Source organism: Nyctereutes procyonoides, unplaced genomic scaffold (genome assembly GCF_905146905.1).
Source record: "Nyctereutes procyonoides isolate TBG_1078 unplaced genomic scaffold, NYPRO_anot_genome, whole genome shotgun sequence".
Classification (NCBI taxonomy): Eukaryota; Metazoa; Chordata; class Mammalia; order Carnivora; family Canidae; genus Nyctereutes; species Nyctereutes procyonoides.
This window is the reverse complement of record NW_026575037.1, coordinates 26100224-26123417: the sequence shown is the minus strand read 5'-3', so window position 1 is coordinate 26123417 and position 23194 is coordinate 26100224. Positions and strand designations below refer to the sequence as shown.

At 54.3% G+C, this 23194-nt stretch overlaps 1 protein-coding gene across 5 annotated transcripts in view; it reads right to left on the bottom strand.

Annotated features, from left to right (window-relative positions):
* The window catches only part of LGR6 (leucine rich repeat containing G protein-coupled receptor 6), a 107064-nt gene that overhangs the window by 47936 nt on the left and 35934 nt on the right, over nucleotides 1–23194 (bottom strand). Inside the window, exon 1 of one of the 5 annotated variants that reach the window (XR_008663645.1) lies at nucleotides 15598–15780. The exons of the other annotated variants lie outside the window; for them this stretch is intronic. The gene's annotated coding sequence lies outside the window, so the exon portion shown is untranslated. Of the gene's footprint in view, nucleotides 1–15597; nucleotides 15781–23194 lie in introns of those variants that run through there. 5 annotated transcript variants of the gene reach the window in all.

Sequence of the window (23194 nt, the reverse complement as noted above, 5' to 3'; positions counted from 1 at the left end):
GCTTTATGAATCTGAACCTGAACGTGTGGGCACTGAGAAGGTTCGGCATTTCTCAGCTCAGGTTGAGAAACCGGCGTCTGGTTGGGGAGGGGAAGCCGGCCAAGGGCTTATGCCTACGGACGCACAGAGCCCTTGATCTCAGGTCTCTTCCTTCTCTGGGTTCGGTTTCTTTACCTGCCAAGGCGGGGGGCGGGGGGGGGGTAGCTTTCAGTGTCTTTCTCGCTCTGGGTCTATACCTTCTAGGTGTTTATACCTTCTTTGGACAAGTCTTCTGCGCCGGGTCTCTGTGTACCCAAGACAAGGGCTTACTAAGCAGGCCAACGTCTAAGCATGTGGTGTCATGCAGAGGCTTAGGGCAGCCAATCCCCACCCCCATAACCCCCAAGCATTTTAAGATGACTAAAATTCTACCTACTGGACAATATTCCCTTTTAGAGTGTAGAAGTTGTCTATTACATTTTTTTTTTAATCTGGCAAGCATTATTAGGTAGATTTTTAATGGAGAACAGCTTTTTGAGAGAAAACTTCTGGAAACGGGACACAGACTTGAAATGCAAGAAGTTTGGGGCCAGAGAGAGCTGGGAGGGGTGACTAGTCTGGGTGGGAGAAGGTTAAGGCCAACACTGGGCCTTTGAGCAACTTTACCAAACTCCCACTCTGATTGCTTTTCTTTTTATTAGACTGGAAGACCCCTGAGGGCATGGGCTTTGCCGTCTCTTTCCCTGAAACTGGCCCACAGTGGGCATTCAACCTGTGTTGTTGTTGTTTTTTTCCTAATTGACGGAATCATGAATGCTTCCAGCACTGCTCAGGGAACCACCTGCTGAGAAGAGACCACCAGTCACAGAAGTGAGAGCTGAAAGGGACCCTCCTCAACCAAGAGAAAACTGGTGACCATCCAAGCTCAGAGAGTGCATGGGCTGTAGAACCAAAGAAGGTTCTTGGCTTTGAGTCCAGAGTTTACTTCTCTCCTACCCTTGTTCACTTGGGAGATGTTCATCAACCTCTGCCCCCATAGACAGCGCTACGAGACCCCAGAGACCCCACACAGGAGGATGGCTACCCCCCCTCGCTATGTTGCTGGCTGAGGTCTTATGAAGAGCTTGGTCTCCAAGAGCCATTCCCAACACAGTCCAACATATGGGTCCCAGCCTTGTCTCTACACAACTAGAACCCATCACCAGGCCCTCACAGAGTGTGCACAACTTCTGACGAAACTAACACTCTTGGGAGCTGGAACCCGAACACTCCACGGGGGATGGATGGGTCCCATGGTGACAGAGAGCACGGGCAGCAGAGAACCCTGACTGAGCTACCAGAAGCTTAGAGAACTCCAGCTTTCCTGCAGGGGGCAGGTTAGGGGGAACTGATGGAGCCTTCAATTAATCTTTGTGTTCGCGCCCATGATTGAAGGGCAAATGGCAGCTTAGAGCTACGGCAACACTTTTCCTTCCTTCTCCCTACACAGGGGAAGGTCTGAATTTGTGGGAGGAAAGTCATTTCATCAGCTCTGATTTATGCCACCTAGTAAGATCCTTCCCCTCTCACTGTCAGCCTTTCAACAGATCAAAGGTGGGATATTAAAACGAAGGCAATTTCAACTGGTTCTCCAGGCTATGCTAATGCCCAAATCACCCTTCTCTCCATCTGTCAGGAGAAGTGATGGATGTGCAAGAACAACCCCAGGAGGCAGGGAAAGCGCTTCCTTTGTATACATCAAAGGACGATACCTGAGCATTCCTCCAAGTCAGTCCTTGTGTTTTAATCGGCAGCAATATATAAAAATAATTACCCACCCTGCCAGGAGGGCGGCAGGGAGCAGACTCTGTACACAGCCTTTATGAGCTTCCCCTGAAGCCATAGACCTACAGATCTGGGCAGAAGGCCAGCTTTGTGGGTGACGATCCCGGAATCCTCGGGTGGGGACTACAAACACCCATCTCATCCGGCCCCCAGCCTCTAGCCATTGGATTCTAGACATCAGGCTGGCTTCTGGGGACCTTCTGGGGCTGTCTGGGATATGCTCGAGAGCTGGGTCCTGTGGTTGCCGGGCCTGGATGCTTGCCCTTGGCAAAGGCGGCTGTAGTTGGTAGAGGTAGAGGCAGATGGGGGTTTTCCCAACTTGCCTCTCCAGAGAGGGGGCAGTGATGTCACAGGTTTATGGAATATAAGCAAAATCGCGGCACTTTAAAGATACTTAAAGGCCATCCCAGCAGACTCTGCAGTAATAGGTGCCATGGAAAACCAAGCCACGTATTAATACTAAATGTACCATGGGAAGAGGAGGAGAAGAAGGAAAGGAAAAAGTCTCGATTGGATCTGGCTTCCCCAACACAGGGTTCCAGTCCCTCCCACAGTCTGTTTTCTCCTTCCTCATTTCTAGGGGCTCCCTGGCTCCCTGTGGACCAGTATGAGAACTAGGGATAGATGTGTGGCATCAATCCCTTCCTCCCCAACCTCTGTACCTCCCGTCAGTCTATCCACCTATTGATCCATCCACTCATCCACTCATCCATCCATCCATCCATCCATCCATCCGTCCGTCAGTCCATCCATCCACACAGACTAGAGAACCAACCCTCCCCTGACCATGTTGTGATCTTGCCTTTCTCTTGATCAGAGTCATTCGTGGCTTCCAGTAAATTCCAAACCTTTTAAGCTTGGGTTCTAAGATTCCTTTCCTGGAATGATTCTCTCACCAGCCTCATTTCTCTGAAGGTCTCCCCCTCTCCATTTCATCTGGAAAATATGCCTCTCCACCTCCTTCCTTGTTCCAGAGTTCATGGTTTATTGATCTCTGTTCCTTTGAAAGGTTGGTGCCACTATTTGAAATATGCTTCTCCCTCTTCTCGTCAAAGCTCTACTTAAAACTCCTCTCCTTCAGGAACTTCTTGGCCCAGCCCTACATGGTTCTGGTCCTTCCTACACTCATCGTCTCAGTCCTTTCTGATTGATCTGTAAGTACTCACTGTCCCCCAACTCCATGCTAAAATCACTGGCACAGGGGGCCTAGATATAACCCCTCTCCTCTGGCCTAGGAGGGAAATGAAAGAAACAAGTAAAACATACTCAAGTTGTTTTCAGTTCAAATGGGGGAAAACTTAACCACCTTCTCATTAAAACATCTGTAAAGACCCAGATTTAAGATGAAAACTTAGACCTTGACCGAAAGCAACACTTAACCAGGCTCTCAGGCCTGTGCTAGCTCTGAGGTCGATGGAACCGAGTCTTCCCTCCCCATCTATCTATTCTGAACCAGAATCCAGGAACCTGGACAGTTGTGTTCCTATACTGTGTGAATGATGCTTGCTGAGGTACCAGGTGTGCCTTCCACCACCACCACCCTATTCCCCTTTTCGGTATTCACCCAAAAACTTCAACACCCTGAAAATAACATGGCAGGAAGGTGGGGGGAAGGACCGGAAGCAGCACCTTCATCCTGGGAGGTGAGTTTCTCCCAGGCAAGGACCGTCCTGTGGCTGAGAGAGGGCAGCCTTAGTGGTCATGCCTCCTGAGATAGCACTCCACGGTAGCATCACCGGAGGAGCTACTTAAAACCATGGTGCCGGGATCCCTGGGTGGCGCAGCGGTTTGGCACCTGCCTTTGGCCCAGGGCGCGATCCTGGAGACCCGGGATCGAATCCCACGTTGGGCTCCCAGTGTGTGGAGCCTGCTTCTCCCTCTGCCTGTGTCTCTGCCTCTCTCTCTCTCTGTGCCTATCATAAATAAATAAAAATTAAAAAAAAAAACATGGTGCCTGGGCTTACCCCTAGAATTTCTGAGTCAATTTGTTCAGGGTGGGGCCTAAACATATGATCACATATGATCACTTAAAATTTCCTCCAGTGAAAATAAAAATAAAAATAAAATAAAATTTCCTCCAGTGATTCTAATGTTCAGCCAGGGTACACCAACCACTGGTGTAGGCTTTCATAGAGTCCTCGGTTGAAGGAATCAGGGAACTATTCCCTGGGTGGGGAGTAAGATTCCACTGCAGGACACCAGAGCTACACCAGATGAGTCTTCACTTAGATGTTGAAAATCGGCCTGAGAATTGTACACACCAACCAGCTTTCCGCCTGTGTATCTGAGAAGCTGACTGAACGCGCACCAGGAGGCTAGGGAGCAAAACAATGCGACTCACATTACCTCCCTGGTGACAATTACTGCACCCAGAGAAAATCCACTCTATTCAAAGATAAGGAGCAAAAGCACAAACTCCAAGATAGAGTTGTTAATCCATGTTCATAGCCTTATTCACAAGAGCCAAAAGGTGGAAGCAATCCAAGCGTCTATTGACGAATGAATGGATAAATAAATATGTTATATGTGTATGCACATACCACGGAACATCACTCAGCTATAAAATGGAAGGAAATTCTGACCCATTCTATCGCATAAATGAACCTTGGAGACCTGATGCTGCATGCAATACAGCGGTCACGCTCATGTGAGAGCTACCTCGAGTAATAAACTCATAGACGGGAAGCAGAGTGGCGGTTGCCAGGGACCGGGGGTAAGGAGGAAACGTGGAGTTAGTGTTTAATGAGCACAGAGTTTCAGTTTTGCAAGATGAGAAGAGATCTGTGGATGGATGCTGGTGATGGTTACACAACACTATGGATGTACTTCATGCCGCTAAACTACATACTTAAAGACGGTTAAGATGGTACATTTTATGGTTATATGTATTTTGCCACATTTCTTTAAATATAGTTTTTCAAAAGATAAAGAAAAACTTCCAAGCACTTAAAAAAAAAATCTGAAGAACAAAAAAGGGGTCATAGATCTCAAAACCCAGAGAAAGGGATCCCTGGGTGGCGCAGCAGTTTAGCGCCTGCCTTTGGCTCAGGGCGCGATCCTGGGGACCCGGGATCGAATCCCACATCGGGCTCCCGGTGCATGGAGCCTGCTTCTCCCTCTGCCTAAGTCTCTGCCTCTCTGTCTCTTTCTCTCTCTGTGACTATCATAAATAAATAAAAATTTAAAAAAAACTGAGAAAGATCAAATCTCTGAAAATAATTTATTACTAGAATGAGGGAAAAAAAAATAGAAGCTTATCTGGCATCCTTAGTAAGGTACAGGAAATTATGACCTTTACGAAATAGAAGCAAACATCCAAGGAAGAAAAAAAAGCTGAGACAGAAGAACAACAGCATTAAAATGGGAAAAAAAAAATAAAGGCATATCTGGAAGACAAGTTGAAATGCAAAGGGAACTGGGTGGGATGTGGGAATGCTGCAAGGAATGTAAAGTTGAAAGAGCAAAATGGAGATTTGCATTGTAGGTAATAATAGCAGAACTGGCACGCAGAAAACTGAATCAGCAACGCGGAGAATAAACATGAGACCTGATCTTTGAAGTCAGAATAAAAGATGAAAGTTATGAAAATTAGGAGAGATAAATAGGAGAGAGAATTGAATTTGAGCTTAAGAACTACAGGTATTCCAGAGGATTAAAGCCAGAGTGAATGGAGCAGAAGCACGAGGTAGCTCTACCTGGGAGGGGAAGACACAAAACAAAGTATTTTGAGGCCAGAAAAATTATACTGTTTATATTGTTTAAAAGGTAAACTGAATGAAAAGAAATTCGTAGCTAGTCACATTCTGGCAAAATTTTTAATTGCAAAGAAGAACAATTTAGGAACGTTATCAAAGGATTCACTTCTCAAAGAAGGTCTGGGACCAGACAATTTATCAGTGAGTTCTTCCAACCTCCAAGTAAAAAACAACTTCCATGCTTCCTTTATAAACTGTTGCAGGAATAGAAAAAGCTGGAACAACACCCAATTCACTCTTTGAACTCAGTTTAGCCTAGTATGAAAAGCTATCAATGAAAGCACTGAAAATGAGCTATTGATCATTCTCATTCATGAATATCTTATTAGTATACAAATATTCTAATATAACACTGGCAACAGAATAATACGGTGAAAAAAATAAAAAAAAAAAAAGAATAATACGGTGAGAATTATCTACCATCTACCGCCACGAAGACAGGGTAACTCCAAGAATGCGGTAATAATTAAAATAACGAATTCTACTACAGTGTAACGGGTTCAGTATACATAATCTCAATATATACTGAAAAATCACTCTAGTAACATCACCGAATCCTAATTTTAAAAAGGCTTAAAATACTGAAATAAAGGGATGCTTTCTCAAAATGATAAGTACTATTTATGTTAAGAAATGGGACGCCTGGTGGCTCAGTGGTTGAGCATCTGCCTTCGGCTCAGGGTGTGACCCCAGGGTCCCGGGATCGAGTCCTGCATCGAGTTCCCTGCAAGGAGCCTGCTTCTCCCTTTGCCTGTGTCTCTGCCTCTCTCTGTGTGTCTCTCATGGATAAATAAAATCTTTAAAAATACATGTATCCAGTATCATACTTTATGGGAAAATCTTAGAGATTTTACTACTAAAATCACAACAAGGTAAATATGTTCATTGTCATAACTGTTAATAATCATAATAATTTTTCTGAAAATTCTGATCTACTCATAAGGCAGAAAACAGAAGAGTCATACTTCTTATTTTTTGTACTTCTTATTTATAACATTAGATAGCTCCAAATCCAAGACAACCAATGGTAAAACCCTTAAGATTAATAAAAGAATTCAATAAAGTGACTAGATAGCATTGGATGTGCATACCACAATATTTTCCTAAATTCCAACAACAAACAGGAGATAATGCTGAAAGTGTCTTCTTTACATCACTAATAACCTCCAAAATAAAGCTCGTGAACAGGGGCACCTGGGTGGTTCAGTCAGCTCAGGTCAAGATCTTGGGGTCCCGTGATCTGGTCCCACAACTGAGCCCCACATCAGGTTTCCTGCTCGATGGGGAGTCTGCTTCCCCCTCTCCCGCCGCCTGTCCTCCAACCTGTGCGTCTGCGTGCTCTCTGTCTCTCAAATAAATAAATAAAATATATATTTTTATTTATTTTATTTTATTTTTTTTAAATTTTTTAATTTATTTATGATAGTCACACAGATAGAGAGAGAGAGGCAGAGACACAGGCAGAGGGAGAAGCAGGCCCCATGCACGGGGAGCCCGACGTGGGATTCGATCCTGTGTCTCCAGGATCGTGCCCTGGGCCAAAGGCAGGCGCCAAACCGCTGCGCCACCCAGGGATCCCTAAAATATATATTTTTTAAAAAGCTCATGAACAAACAAAACAATAAGTACTGTGAAACAGTTGTAGCAAGAAATACACAGGTCCTTAATGAAAAAAACAAAAACCACAAAAAGATTACCGAGATGTATAAAAGATGTTTTGAATGAAGAGAAATAAGTCCTGTATGAGAATAAATTTTATAAATATGTGAATTGTCTACAATTCAACTTATAGATTTAATGTCTTTCCAGGTAAGATCCCAAAGGGATTTTTTTGGCAGAGTTTGGCGGTAACTTCACAAAATAAAACTAAAGATCGTGTCATAAAATAAATAGATGAGAAAATATAACTGAAAAATAGACTGGAACTTCCCCTATCCAACATTAAAATACCTAATAAGAAGCTGTTAGAACTAATAAATGAGCATATAGCAAGATTGCGGGTTATAAGATCGATATGTGAAAATCAATTGTATTTCTACACACTTACAGCGAACAATCCAAAAATGAAATTGAGAAAATTCCATCTACAATAGTGTCAACCAGAATAAAATACTTAAGAATAAATTTAACGAAAAGCACAAAATCTATACTTTAGAAACTATAAAACATTGTTGAAAGAAATTAAAGAATATGTAAATAAATGGAAAGCTATCTCATATTCATGGGTTGGAAGACCTAATATCGTATAGATGGCAACACTCTCCAGATTAACCTACAGATTTTTTTTTAGATTTTTATTTATTTATTCATGAGAGACCCAGAGAGAGAGGCAGAGGCACAGGCAGAGGGAGAAGCAGGCTCCATGCAGGGAGCCCGACGTGGGACTCGATCCCAGGTCTCCAGGATCGCACCCCTGGACTGAAGGCGGCACTAAACCGCTGGGCCACTGGGGCTGCCCTAACCTACAGATTCAACACAATCCCTATTAAACTCCTGATGTCCTTTTTTTTGCAGAAATGGACAAGCGCCTGGGTGGCTGCGGAGGTTAAGGCGCGGACTCCTGGTTTCAGCTCAGGTCATGATCTCAGGGTCGTGAAGCTGAGCCCCTCCCCCATCAGGCTCTGCGTTGAGCGGGGGAGTCTGCTTGGGACTCTCCCCCCCACCCCTGTACCCCGAAAAGAAAAGAAAAGAAAAGAAAGAACAGAAATGGACAAGCTGATTCTAAAATCCACATGGAGATGCAGGGGAGCCAGAATATCCAAAATGATCTCAAAACAGAACAGAGCTGGAGAACTCCCACTTCCCAATCTCAAATTTCACCACAGAGCTAAGGTAATCAAGACGGCACAGTCCTGGCATTAGGGTAGACATACGGATCAACCGAATGAACTTGAGAGTCTAAAAATAAATTCACACTTTAATGGACAGTTGATAAGGGCTAAGACAGTTCCGCAGGAGAAAGAACAGTCTTTTCAAAGAATAGTCCTCGGGGTGATGAAAATGTGTTGGAACAACCGGCTTTCTCCGTGCAAAAGAACAAAGTTGGACCTCTGCCGCGCACCATCTACAGAAATCACCTCAAAACAGATCAAAGACCTAAAACTATAAAACTCTTAGAAGAAAACATAGACATAAATCTTCCTGACTTGGGATTAGGCGAGAGTTTCTTAAATATGACACCAAAAGAACATGGAACAAAAGAAAAAACAGGCAACGTTGACTTCATCAAAACGAAATGCTTTTGTTCTTCAACGGGCGCCATCAAGAAAATGGAGGGAGGCCTGGGTGGCGTAGTCAATGGAGCCTCCAACTCTCGATTTCCACTTAGATCATGATCTCAGGGTCGTGAGATTGGGCCCCGCGTCAGGCCCCTTGCGCGCAGGACGTCTGCTAGAGGTTCTCTCTCTCTCCCTCTCTCCCTGCCCCTCCCCCCTCCGGACACTCAGCCTCCCCTCTCTCTAAAATAAATAAATAAAGCTTTAAAAGAAAAAGAAAACGGAGAGACCAGCCACGGAACAGGAGAAAATAATCTGAGAAATCACAGATCCGACAAGGGACTTGTATCTATCTAGAATATATAAAGAACTCCTGCAACTCAACAATGAAAAAAGAAGACAACAGACTCAAAAACGGGCCAAGGATCCGAGCAGCCATTTCTCCAGACAAAACAAACAAATCGCCCATTGGCACGTGAAAAAAACGCTCAATCTCGTGCGTCGCTTCGGAAATGTAAACCAAAACCACGATGCGATCCTGCTTCGCCCACGAGGATGACTGTGCTTGAAGAGACAGCAACAGGCGTCGAGGAGGAGGGAGAGAAATCAGACCCTCAGCCCGCGCCGGTGGGGACTGGAGAGGCTGTGGCCACTTCAAAAGGTTGTGCGTAGGGCGACCACGTAGGGCGACTACGTAGGGCGACCATGTAGGGTGACCACGTAGGGCGACCACGTAGGGCAACCATGTAGGGTGACCACGTAGGGCGACGACATAGGGCGACCATGTAGGGCAACCACGCGGCCCAGCTACGGCGCTCCCGGTCGATGCTCAACTGACATGTGCACAGCGTTCGTGGCCGTATTAGTCATGAAAACCAGAAAGTAGGCGCAACCCCAGGCCCGCCAGCCCGGCGGGCAGGCAAACAAGACGGGCACGGCCATACGATGGAATATTTTTCAGCCACGCAGAGAAATGAAGAGCTGATCACCTGCCTGGCCACGTGGAGGGGTGAGGCCCGAGGACGTGCTGCTAAGTCTAAGGGGCCAGACGCGAAAAGCAACCTACCGTAGGATTCCCCTTTCACGAAGCATCCAGAACAACAAATCCAGAGAGAAAGTGGGTTAGCGCTCGCCAGGGGCTGGGGAAGGGGAGCGGGAATCACGGCCAACGGGTCGAGAAAATGCCCTGGAATCGGCGTGGCGGGTGCGCGAGTCCGCCCGTGTGCCGGAACCTTCCCACTGTCCACCTCATAAGCGGGAGACTTCCCGCCATGTGAACGGCACCTCGGTTTCCAAGACTCCCCCAACCTAAAATAATCGCGCTGGCGCTACACCCGTACGCTCTTGGAGCAACGACAAAACCGGTCCCGAGCGGCTTGTGAAGATGGGCCGCGGCGTAAGAGAAGCACGCGCAGGTGCGTTCGTGGAGCACCACCCGCGCCGCCGCGCTAACAAGCTTGTGTCTGGGAGGTAGACTCGTGGGGGATTTTTTATTTCCCTCTTTTTAGTTTTTTGTATTTTCTAAATTCTGTACGATGAGTCAGAACAAAAATAAACATTTTATTTATTTATTTATTTATTTATTTATTTATTTATTTAAATAAAGTGCGTCAGCCTGTGATTAAGTCCCAGGCTGTGGAGAGCCGAGATGAGGGAGGCCGGCAAGGGAGCTCCCCGCAGGGCCCGCACGGGGCGAGCAGCGCAAGGGGAGCCGGCTTCGTGTCACCTGCGCGTCCCTCGCCTCCTGACCTGCCCAAGCCGTCGCCAGGCCCTGCCAGCCTGCCCCCTGCCCCTGGGCCCCGGCCCCATCCTGCAGCAGCCCCACCGATCCCTCCTGTGCCTCCCGTTTGCTCGGGCTCCTCCCCTCCTCACAGACGCCCGTGGGTCCCCAGCTGCCCGTCAATCTGCCTTCAGCACCCCACGCCGTGCCGTCTCCTCCACGAGCTCACCTTCCCAGCCGCCAGGCAGCCCACACGCCGGGGGGTCGGGCTGCGGGGACCACCAGGCCCGACGTGCACCCCGACGGTCACACCATGCGGGGCCTCTGAAGCCCGAGAGCTCGGGAAGCAGCTGCAGGCCCGTGCACCTGTATCAGGGCCCCACGCCCTGCGGCGGCGTTTCCTTCCTGCGTGTGCTCTGGCTTCCAGGTCGGAGTGACCGCCCCCTGCCCCGAGGTCCGAGGGGAACTGAGGACTGTGTCCCGGGCGTGCCCACCTCTGCGACAAGCCTGGCCCAGGAGAGCTCTCGGGAGACTCTTATTGTACGAGACCCCAGCTTGGTTGGACCGCGTGGACGCGACCGTGACCTCGGATGATGGATCTGGGTTTGAAATTCCTGAGATGAGTGTGGAAAAGTTCAGGTGTGTCCACAGGAAATGGTAGATGACACCGCGGATAAGGAAACGTATCGGACCCCCTCACCCCCGTTTCTTTCTTTTTTTTTTTTCTCACCGAGAGAAGACTCAGACCGCACGGCCGGCGTCTGCCAGTGAGAACGCGTTTTGGCGTCGCCGCTGGCTTGGCGGCGTCACTCCGTTGGACGCGCATTTAAATCATCCAAGTATTTTGCCCTTTGACAATAAATACATAAAACCAAAACAGAAAAAAAAGAAAGAAAGAAAGAAGCTGGGTTGTCAGACCTCTCAGCACTGCAAACAGGCGTCGGGCGCCGGCCACGGATCCGAAATCCGCCCCCGACGCCGCGCCCACCCCAGTGCAGCAGCCACCGCCGACTGGGGACTGTTCGCGGGACGCCCTGCGCGTCCTGAGTGTCACCGCGAGGGCCCGGCTGGCACCGACCCGCACGAGGAACGGGACGGGGGGGTGAGACCCCCCACTCACTAAGGGCAGGCCGGGGTTGGGGGTCCCTGCCCCTTCTGCGGCCCTATTCTGCAGGACTCTCATGGGAGCAACACGATGACGCTGCGGAAGACAATTGCGGAGTTTCGTCTAGAGCAGGACCACCGTCCACGTGCACGCAGGACGCACCTGCTGTGGACGGCCCGTCAGCGGTACGGCGTCGCCTCCTTCGTAGCAATCGCTTTCTCATCCCTGGTTTACAGGTCAGGAAACCGAGGCTCAGAACCATCGGCCCACGATCCTGAATCTAGAGAACGGCAGAGCCAGACAATCTAGAAAATGCAGCCCAAGAAAAGCAGCGGCTTCCTCGAGAGAAGGCCCCGAGTCACAAGCCACCGCTCGAGCCGGAGCGAGGCAGCTCCCCGGGGCCGCCGCAGCGCGGAGCCCCAGACGGAGCCAAGACTCAGGGGACGCGAGCCCTGTGCGGGGTCTTCCCAGGCTGGACCCGGACGGTTTGGGTTAAAGGGTCGGGGACAGAGCCCACGCGTGCGTCTGGCACGGCACCGGGCCCCAACACGTGCGCCCAGACTCAGTCTCCTCCGCCCTCCGCCTTTCCGACCCGAGCGGCGTGGGCCCGCGCAGATGCGGGGCACCTGTCAGCTCACACCAAGGAGCCGGAAGAGCCCCAAAGGGCAGCCATCCGCCCGGGCGAGGCAGGGAGCCCCTCCCCGGAACCGTCCAGGCCCCCCAGAAGGCACCCACCGAGTGTCCCGGCGCCCCGTCCCCTCCAGGTCTGAAGCCAGGTCTCTAGACACTCTAGACAGCACCTAGGGGGTCGGTGTCGCCTCTGCCCTCACCCCGTCCCTCTGCATCAGCCTGAATTCTGGTCAGCTTTTCTCCAAAGATGAGACAGTTCTGCTCGAGGGGCGCCCGGGGGGCTCAGCGGTTGAGCACCTGCCTTCAGCCCAGGGCGTGACCCCGAGGTCCCGGGATCGAGTCCTGCGTCGGGCACCCCGCATGGAGCCTGCTTCTCCCTCTGTCTCTCTCTGTATCTCTCAAGAATAAATAGGTAAAAAATCTTAAAAAAAAAAAAAAAAGTTCTGCTGGAGTCTTTCCCCCTCTGCTCTGGCCCGGGGCCTCCCCTCCTGCCCTCCTGGTTGTGAAGACTGAGGAGCCCTGATCTGGGACCGAGTGTTCCCCGTGTGGCCATCGGGCTCAGAGCCAGAGGGAATCAGGGTAGGAGGACTTCCTGGAGGAGATGATGCATGTGTTGCGCTGATACAGAAGTCGAGAGGCAAGGCTTGGCGGAAAGGAGGGGAAAGCATCGTAGGCGAGGAAGAGCTTACGCCCAAGTTTGGGGTGGGGGGAAGGGACAGGTTTGGGGAGCTAGAGGGAAGTGGGGCGAAGCGACTTTGCTCGATGGGTGGAAAGCAGATGGAACTCAACCGAAGCTTTGCCCCGCTAGTCCTTGGGGGTCTGCGCGTGGCTGCCGGTCAGAGGAGCGAGACCACCCTCGGGGTGCCCTCTGACGACGTGGAGAAGCCGCCCCCCCCATTCTGCTTCAGCAAACAGCAGAACTAAGAGTCTGGGGGCTGCTTAGTCCCTCCCAGCCCCCGCATCCCCTGCCCGATGGGCCCTCCCCTGCTCTCCAGATGTTTGGAGGGTTTGTCCTACGGGGCCCTCCAGGCCGGCAGGTTGCAGATGTGCGGCTGAGAGGCGGTTCGTGGGGCCCGGGGAGCCCGCTGGGGCCGAGGCAGCTGCGCGGGCCCAGAGGCCTGGTGCCCCCGGGGAGGCCGAGCAGCCCCACCGCCGGCGCCCACAGGGCAGGAAGCAGCGGGGAGTGGCTGGGGGATAGGGCCTCCCAACGCCCTGCTGGGATGAATCCGGGGTTTCCTCTCCACCCCCACCCCCCACCTGGAGCCCTGGAAATTACAAGTGCTCCCCAGTAGTCAGCCTGGGGAGGTGCGTCCCCAGCCCCTGCTTCTCTATCTTAGAGCCCCGGGGCTGCCCGGCCGAGACCAGCCCTGAGTAGCAGGTACTTGCGGAGGATGTTGTTCTTGGCTCTGGAAGGTACGACACGGGTTTCTAAAAAACAAATCTATTTCCCATTTCTGTTTCTTTTAGGTTGATACACACACTAGGGCGCAGGCCCTGACGGCAGGCGTCCGACGCTGGGGGCTGCAGCCCTCACTCACGGTCTCTGCGCCCCTCGCAGGCCCTTCCTCTGTCAGGGGTGACCCGCTCCTCTCGCTCTGAACCCCTGGCCCCCTCCCCATGGCCTCGCTCCCCGCTTAGTTCCTCCTCCGTCCGGCCTCCCCTAAAAGCGACCCCGGTGGGTGGGGGGCAGCAGGCTCCCCGCCTGGCTCAGGGCTGCCCAGCTCTCCCCGCGGGGGCGTCAGCATCACACGCCTGACCCTGGGCTGACCTCGCAGCCCCCTTCAGCCCCCTTCGGACACCTCGGCCGATACTCAGCAAGTCACTTCACCGCTTCCTCCCACGGCGACTCCTGTGCTCCGCAGCCACGGGGCCAGGGCGCGCGCTGTGCCGGCCTGGGGAACCCTGAGGCAGGGCAGGGACGCGGGCTCCACCTCCGGGAACTCGGAGTATAGAAGCGCCTGTCGGCACCGAGCTAGGACGGGGGGCGCACCGCAGGCCGCTCCGGGAGGGCGTCGCAGGGCACCCGGTGCAAGCGGGGACACACAATGCCTCCTGCCGGAGCCGACACTGAAGCCAAGGCCTGGGGCGTCTGGGGGTCAGGGGCTGAGCATCTGCCTCGGGCCCAGGCCGTGACCCCGGGGTCCCGGGATCGAGTCCCGCATCGGGCTCCCCGCACGAGCCTGCTTCTCCCCGGCCTGTGTCTCTGCCTCTCTTTCTGGGTCTCTCATAAATAAATAAATAAATAAATAAATAAATAAATAAATAAATAAATAAATAGCTAACGCCTAATGGGGGAGCGGGACTTGGGTAGGTGAGTGTAAGGAGAAACAGAAGCGAGTGTTCCAGAACCCTCGGGCACCTGGGCCGCGCCCCGAACTGCTGGCCGCCCCCTCGGGCTCCAGCAGAGGCGGAGGGTGGGCTGCGGGCAGGAGGGAAGGGGCCAAGTGGTGCGTGGAGTGAGCAAGGGCTTTGGGCTTGGTCCTCGGGCGACTGGGAGCCCCTGAAGAACTTTAAGCAGGGGAGCGACATGATGGGGTTCGTGTTTTGAGACCCAGGGACTGCAGCGCGGGGCAGGTAACGGTGGGCTCAGAGCGAAGCGGGGACCCTTCGAGGCCGTGGCGGCGGCAAGAGGGGCAAGGGACGGTGGTGGGCAGGGGACGGCGCACGGGGGATGGGAGGACTTATGACCACGCAACCTGATGAACAGTCCCCGGGCCGCAACGACGTGGGAGCAGCGACATCCCCGGAGGACTGCCGAGTCCCTGTTGGAGGGACGCACGGAAGGGTGGCGCCAGTTCTCGGGCCAGAGAACCCTGGAGAAGGACCGTCCGCGGGAGGAGAGACGGAGGACATGCAGAGTTCATGTCTCCTGGGAGGCACGGGGACAGGGGACCGAGCCGGGGTGGCCAGGCCGGCCCCTGTTCCTCAGGGACGAGCCAGCTTTGCAGGGGGACGGCAGTGAGCAGCTCTCCGGGGCTGCGGCCCCCAAGGCTCTGCGACCTTTCAAGTGCCGCCACCCCAGAGCAGCTGGAGCCCACCAAGCCCCGCGGCCTCCCCTCCGGCCTGCAGAGACCGCAGGCCCTCCAGGACCCCCGAGTCCTCCTGACCAGCTCCTGCTGGCCTTGTTTGCTCTCGGCTGCCAGGGGAAGCAGTGGCTCCAAGTCCAAAACCAGGTGTTGGGGCCCGTGGGGGAGGGAGGCCGCCTTGGAGGGGGGCCGGGGCCATGGTCCAGAGCTGAGCTCGGAGCCATGAGGCAGAGAGGTCACAGAGGCTCCCGGGTAGGTCGTCCCCTTTCAGAGCCAAGGAGCGTCTGCGGCCTGCCCTGGGCTCTGGGCGACCAGGAGCCCTCCCCTCCCTGCGGCTCCTCACCTGCACAACCGCCTGGGACCGGTGACCCCACCGCGCCTTCCGCTGGCTGTTCCAAGGTCCTGCGGTCGGTCGTGCCGCGGCCGGGCGGGAGCCCCGTGTGCTCGCAGCCTTTTCCGGTCGGCGTGTGTGCCTTCCACACCCCGGCGGCGCTGGCGGCCTCCCCGGCTCCGAGGGCTCATAAACGGGTGGAAAATGACTCACAGACTCTCGAAGTCCAGCCTTCCCAGCCCCGGCAGGCTTGGGTCCCCGGGCGGCGGTGGCGGGAGGCAGGAGGCGGTCGCTGCGGGCAGGGGTGCAGCCGGGGCAGGGGGGCTGCAGGCACGCAGGCGTGCCCCCTCTTCCTGCCGGGAGCGGGGCCCCTCCTTTCTCCTCGAAGGCCCCCGTGACACCGACTTTTAATGAGACCTTGTGAGCTTCCAGAAAACGGCAAGTGGATCGGAGTGAGATGGGGTCAAACCCCTTCCGGCCCCCCCAGCCAGAGGTGGGGAGTGTGATTCCAGAGGTTCAGAAGCAAGCGCTCAGGCTTTCACCCTCCCTGGGGTCTTAGCTGGGAAGTGCTTCCCAAAGTCTAACCGCGGTGTCCCCACGAGCATCCTCCAAGAGATCGCGTGGTATACACCTCATTGCCTTTAGGAGGATCCACGGCCAAAGCAACCCAAACCTCGCATTTTGACCCTACATGTGCAAGTCATGGCAGGGAACAAAAAATGGATTTTAACGCTTGAGGACTTTGCATAGACCATCCTTCATCCTAAAAGGGCAGGGCTGAATGGATGTGGACGGCAGAGAATGACTACTGCCCGTCCTCACCGAGGATGGGAGAGGGGTAGGGTGCCCCAGAAGCTCCTGCACAAAAGAACAGTGATTCTCAAATTTTTATTGCACACCAGCTGCCTGGGAGGTAAAAGGGTGGGTCTTGTTAAAATATAGATTCCTGACCATGGCAGCTCGAGAGTGGGCACGGCTGACACGTTCCCCAGCTCCGTGCCCAGCGCTGCTGGAATAGCGAGGCCCAGAACGTGGTTCCCACATCTGGCCCTGCCTCAGAGACCACCTGGGAGGACGGTTTCTGACATCCGCAGCCCGGGCCCCAGCCTTCAAGATTCCTGCGCAGGTGCTGTGAGAAACGGCCCGGGAATCTGCACTTTGTAAGCTTCCCTAAGATGACCGTGGAAACCAGACCCCTGGGTCCCTCCCAGCTGCCCTCCTGCATGGCCTAGGACGGTGGCTACGGGCACGCACAGGCTTGGAACTCAGGTGAGCCATTTCTCAATTCTGTGATCAACTCCCCAAACCTTAATTTTCTCTTCTATGAAATGGAAATCATGGTCCCTCCCATCGAGGTTTGTTCCAAGGAACAAAGGTGATATCTGCTAAGCCTTCTCCTAGGACTGGGGACCATATAATATAGGGTAAGCATTCAACAACAGTAACCACCAGTAGGATTCTTATCACAGCCCTCCTGGGCTTCACCTGGTTTTCATCATGTTAGTCAACCCACATTTTGCTCTCACACACTAGTTTTATGTCATTTCACTGGCACCAATTTTCTGTCTTGGAAGCTTAAGAGCATAGTGTATGTGAGGGCGAAGCGAAGGCGGGTGTCTGGGTGTGTGTGAATGTGCCCACAGCAAACCACGAGCTGCTGAAAGGCAGGCCCTTGTTTTATGTTTGATCTCAGGAATTTTTCTGCCAGGCATTCCAGGCACTCAGCAAATCTTGAACAAACAAATCAATGGATGGAGGGATGGATGGATGGATGGATGGATGGATGGATGGATGGATGGAAGGATAGACAAATGGACAGATGGGTGGATGGATGGATGGGTAGATGGAAGGATGGACAAATGGATGGATGGAATGAATGGAAGGAAGGATGGATGGATGGAAGGATGGACAGATGGATGAAAGGGCAAATGGATGGGTGGAAGGATGGAAGGGTGGATAGGTGGATGGATGGATGGGTGGAAGGATGACAGTGGATGGATAGAAGGATGGATGGATGGGTGGATGGATGGATGGACAGATGGATGGAAGGACAAATGGATGGATGGAAGGATGGAAGGGTGGATGGGTGGATGGAAGGATGGATGGGTGGATGGATGGATGGATGGATAGAAGAATGGATGGGTGGATGGAAGGATGGACAGAGGGATGGAAGGACAAATGGATGGATGGAAGGATGGAAGGGTGGATAGGTGGATGGATGGAAGGATGGGTGGATGGATGGAAGGATGGACAGATGGATGGATGGAATGAATGGATGGAAGGATGGACAGATGGATGGAAGTGTGGATGGGTGAATGGAAGGATGGATGGGTAGATGGATGGAAGGATGGACAGATGGATGGAAGGATGGACAGATGGATGGAAGGATGGATGGGTGGATGGATGGATGGATAGAAGAATGGATGGGTGGATGGAAGGATGGACAGAGGGATGGAAGGACAAATGGATGGATGGAAGGGTGGATGGGTGGATGGAAGGATGGACAGATGGATGGATGGAAAGAATGGATGGAAGGATGGACAGATGGATGGAAGGATGGATGGGTGGATGGAAGGATGGACAGATGGATGGAAGGACAAATGGATGGATGGAAGGGTGGATGGATGGAAAGATGGACAGATGGATGGAAGTGTGGATGGGTGAATGGAAGGATGGATGGGTAGATGGATGGAAGGATGGACAGATGGATGGAAGGATGGACAGATGGATGGAAGGATGGACAGATGGATGGAAGGATGGATAGAAGAATGGATGGGTGGATGGAAGGATGGACAGAGGGATGGAAGGACAAATGGATGGATGGAAGGGTGGATGGGTGGATGGAAGGATGGACAGATGGATGGATGGAATGAATGGATGGAAGGATGGACAGATGGATGGAAGGATGGATGGGTGGATGGAAGGATGGACAGATGGATGGAAGGACAAATGGATGGATGGAAGGGTGGATGGGTGGATGGATGGAAGGATGGGTGGATGGATGGAAGGATGGACAGATGGATGGAAGGATGGACAGATGGATGGATGGAATGAATGGATGGAAGGATGGACAGATGGATGGAAGTGTGGATGGGTGAATGGAAGGATGGATGGGGAGATGGATGGAAGGATGGACAGATGGATGGAAGGATGGACAGATGGATGGATGGATGGGTGGGTGGATGGATGGATGGATAGAAGAATGGATGGGTGGATGGAAGGATGGACAGAGGGATGGAAGGACAAATGGATGGATGGAAGGGTGGATGGGTGGATGGAAGGATGGATGGAATGAATGGATGGAAGGATGGACAGATGGATGGAAGGATGGATGGGTGGATGGAAGGATGGACAGAGGGATGGAAGGACAAATGGATGGATGGAAGGGTGGATGGATGGAAAGATGGACAGATGAATGGAAGGATGGATGGAAGGAAGGATGGATGGGTGGAAGGATGACAGTGGATGGATGGATGGATGGACAAAAGGATGGAAGGACAGATGAATGGACTGATGGATGGATGGAAGGATGGATGAAAGGATGGACAAATGGATGGAAGGATGGATGAATGAATGGATGGATGGAAGGACAGATGGACGGATAGATGGACGGACGGATGGGTGGATAGTTGGACACGAGTGGCTGTATTCCTCCTTCCCCCAGACATACCCAGAACCCAGGCCAGGGCTCTGCCCTAGCGTCAGCCGCTCAGAGAGGACAGTAACATGGAGGAAGGAGACTTGCTCCTGTTTTCTCCCCATGGAGAAGGGGGTTCCCTGGTTGTTGGCTCTCCCTGGGGCCCGTGGGCACCTAAACCGCATCTGAGTTATCAGCTTCCACACCCCAACCTGGGGAGCTCCTCAGACCTCTCGGGCCTAAGCCTGGAAGTGCCCCGAGGGACTCAGGGGCAGGAGGGTGGTGAGACCCGCAGTCTAGTCTGAGGTGCTGCTCACGGGGTGAGGCACCACGCCGCTCCTGGGTGGCCCCACTTGGGCCGACTCTATCCCAGACCAGCATTTACATCTGAAAAAACCTCCACAGGATCCCAGGGCCCAGCCCACCACGGACACTCTCCTAGAGTCTCCAGGAGCCAAATTACCCACGTTCAGAGCTTCCTCACATGCGGGGGGCTGCCCGCGCCCGCCCACCCACCCACCTCAGAGCAGCCTCTGCCCCAGACGAATGTAGTAATCAACTCCCGGAACCTTGGGGAGATCCAAATACGGTAGCATATAATCATGGAACCTAAAATAGCTGCGCCGGGGAGGCCATCTGCCACCTCGTGCGTCCCTGGGGACCCTCGGCTGGGCCCCACAGCATGGCCCGGCCTCAGGGCCCTTTCTGGCTGGCGGGCAAGCTTGGGTGGCACTGATCATGTTGTCTAGATGGCGTGACGGGCTCGGGGGCAGCTCGGGGCTCCTCCATGGCAGCCTGGCACCTTCAGGATGCGACTTGGACCGGAACTGCCCAGACTCAGGGCCTCCTCCCCGTGGCCTGCCAGTCTCGGGCCTTCCTTCGCCGGGTGCCCGCACCGCTGGCTCACGGGCAAGGGGAAGCCTCCTCTTTTCATTCTGACCCGACTCTCAGCCCTTCACCCCAGGCACTCTCCCGGGGGTGCGGGCTCGCTCACTCTCCCCGCCATCCATCTTACTCCTCGCGGCCAGTTGAGAGTGGCGCCCCGAAGGACAAGTCCCCGTCCCAACTCCCAGAACTCGTGCAGGAGACCTCATTCAGCAGAAAGGTCTTGGCGGATGTCATTAATAGTTTGGATTACCTGCGTGGGCCCTAAATCCGGTGACAAGGGTCCTGATAGGGGAGCACACAGAGGCACAAGGGAGGAGAAGGCCGCGTGCCGAGGGAAGGTGGCGACTGAATGACGCGGCCACGGCCGAGTGCTCACTGGCCGCCGAGAGAAGCTGCTAGAGGCCCTGCCGGCACCTGGACTTCTGCCCCCCGCCCTCCCACAGGCTCCAGGACTCGGAGAGCATGGATCGCTGTCGTCTTCAGCCTCCCTGCGGCAGTGCAAGCAAACGGATCTCCTCTCTCCAAGACGGGTCCTTAATGTCCAGTGTGCACGGAACCCCCAGGGCGGGGGGCGGGGGGGGCGGGGGGGGGGCTTCTTAAAACATAGACTGCTGGTGTGTGTGGTCCTCGACTCTGCTGCAGTGGGTCCAGGGTGAGGCCTGAGAGTTCGCATTTCTAACAGGTTCCCAGGTACTGCTGAGGCTGCAGGTCCAGAGAGCACACTTTGCACAAGCCCTAGTCGTGACTGTGCTGGCCCATTGTGCCCCCAGGGCACCTTCCTCGATCCCCCCCAGGGATGTCCTCCTCCTGCCCGAGGTGCCCAGGAGAGCGGGGGCGGGGGGGGACGCCTCCTTGAGGGAATTCTCCAGGCTCGTGTGTCACTGGCTCTCTCCCCGGAATCGCCCAGGCCTTGCACTGGGGCCTCTCGGAGATGTGCTTGGGGAGGCTGCGAGCGGTGAGGTGAGTCATGCTCAGGCCCTTCTCCCCCCCCCACAGGAAGACCCTGCTGACTTCCATTCCTGCTCCATCCCTAGTTCACTGGGGAGTCTTGAGCAGAGCCCTTCCCCTCTGTACCGTCCCTCTCGGGTGGGCCTGTGAACTGGGCTACAAAGGCAGGGCACCTCCTTGCAAGGGCGAACCTTTCCCGGGGCGCCCGCGTGGCTCAGTCGGTCAGGAGTCCGACTCTTGACTCAGCTCCGTCATGATCTCAGGGTCACGGAGCCCTGGTCGGCTCCGAGCTCAGCGGCCAGTGTGCTTGAGATTCTCGCCCTCTCCCGCTGCCCCTGCTGCTGTGCTCTCTCTCTCTCTAAAATAAATAAATCTTAAAAAAAAAATCTTGATGCTCTTCACAAGTAGATGGTTATCAGGCACAGCCAGCCGCAGGCCCTCCCTCAAGGGGCCTTTAGGGTCACGATCAAAGCCAGAGGCCTGCAGGATCGATGCTGATGCCAGTGTCAGCAGCCCTCGCTCCCCAGGCAACCAACCCTCTTGCCTTCTTATGCACTGAGGTGTGATGGATTTAGGAGCTGAGGCCTTAGGAGGTGATTGGGATTAGGTGAGGCCACGAGGGTGGAGCCCTGGTCAGAACCGGGACACAGCCTGCTTCCCGCCCCGCTCCTCCAGACGTGCCGTGCGGGTGCAACCAGAGGTCGGCAGCCTGCAGCTCAGGAGGGGACCCTCACCCTCCGACCCCGCCGTGTCGGCAAGCTCGCCTCGGACTGCCCAGCCTCCAACACTGTTAGGAATAGGCTTCTGCTGGTTACGGGCCACGCGGTCCACGGGGCTTGGTCAGAGGCCCCCAAACTGGGCTTATTCAACCCTTGAGCTCCCAGAGTGAGGACGGAAACAGCCCGATCTGGGCTTCTCGGGCATCCCCCAGCAGAGCGCCCTACCCGAACCCAGCCCGGGGGGGCAGGGGCTCCGGAAACACCCGGGACCCCAGAGCCCCAGCGATGACCCGGCCCCAGGGCTCGCCACCTGCTCACCCAGCAGCCACGGAACGCCCCAGAGGCGGCCCAGCCCCACGGTTCTGTGCGTGGACTCTGGGCCGGGCCATGGCTCTGCTCCGTACTCACTGTAGTGCCTCCCATCGAGTCACATCAACACCCCGGCCCCTCCCAGCGCCTCAGTGGTCTGCCCCGGTGTAAACGGGGTAAGGACACTACTAGTCTGAGCACCCCAGGCGGGTCGGGGGAGGAGTAAGAGAGGGAAGAAGTATGAGCCCCCCCACATGGGAGGTGCCACCTACAGGCCGGGTGTCATCAGCCGGGCTGTGGCCCTCCATCTGGGGGGATAGCTGTCCTGGGGAGGGGGTCACACGTACAGAATGAGGGGCACCTGCTCAGAAGCCCTGTGCTTTCGCCATTTCCGATCCTTGCCCTCATAGAACCCCTGGCACCGGCCAGAGAGGGTTAGCCATTGTCTCCGGGGGAAGCTCGAGCCTTCCCTCCTCATCCCCCCTCACAGGCTCCCCGGAGGCTGGAAGGGTTCAAGGGGGTCGCTCTGCGTCGCACAGAGAGACCCCGGGACCCCGAGAGCAAGCACAGAGCCATCACAGGCGGCTGAGGCACAGGGCCTTAACCCCATCGGGGCCCCCTCGTATCTCAGGAGCCCGACGTGCTTCCTCTTGGGACCCATCGGCAGCCGTCTCACGTGACCCCCCACGGCACAGGTACGGAGCCCGGGGCCCAGAAACGGGGGGGCCTGCCCGCGGCCTCTGCTAGCGACGCAGCCGGTGTGGACCCTACAGCGCTGCGCCCTAGAGGGGGTGTGAGGAGACAGAGGCTGGGAACCTGGTCCTTGGGGGCGTCTGGGTGGCTCAGTTGCTGAGCACCTGCCTCTCCAGCGCACGTCGAGATCTCTGGGCCGTGAGCTCGAGCCCGATGGACACCGCGCGGACCCCGCGGACCCCGCAGCCTGCTCAGGATTCTCCCTCCGGAGCTCCCTCTGCCCCTCCCGCCGCCCCCTCCCCTTGCCTGCATGCGCGCACTTGCTCTTTCAAGAAAAATCAAAAAAAGGAACATGGAACTTTGGAGTCAGAGTTAAAATAGAAACCGGCTCAGTTACATCCCCGCCAGGGCACCT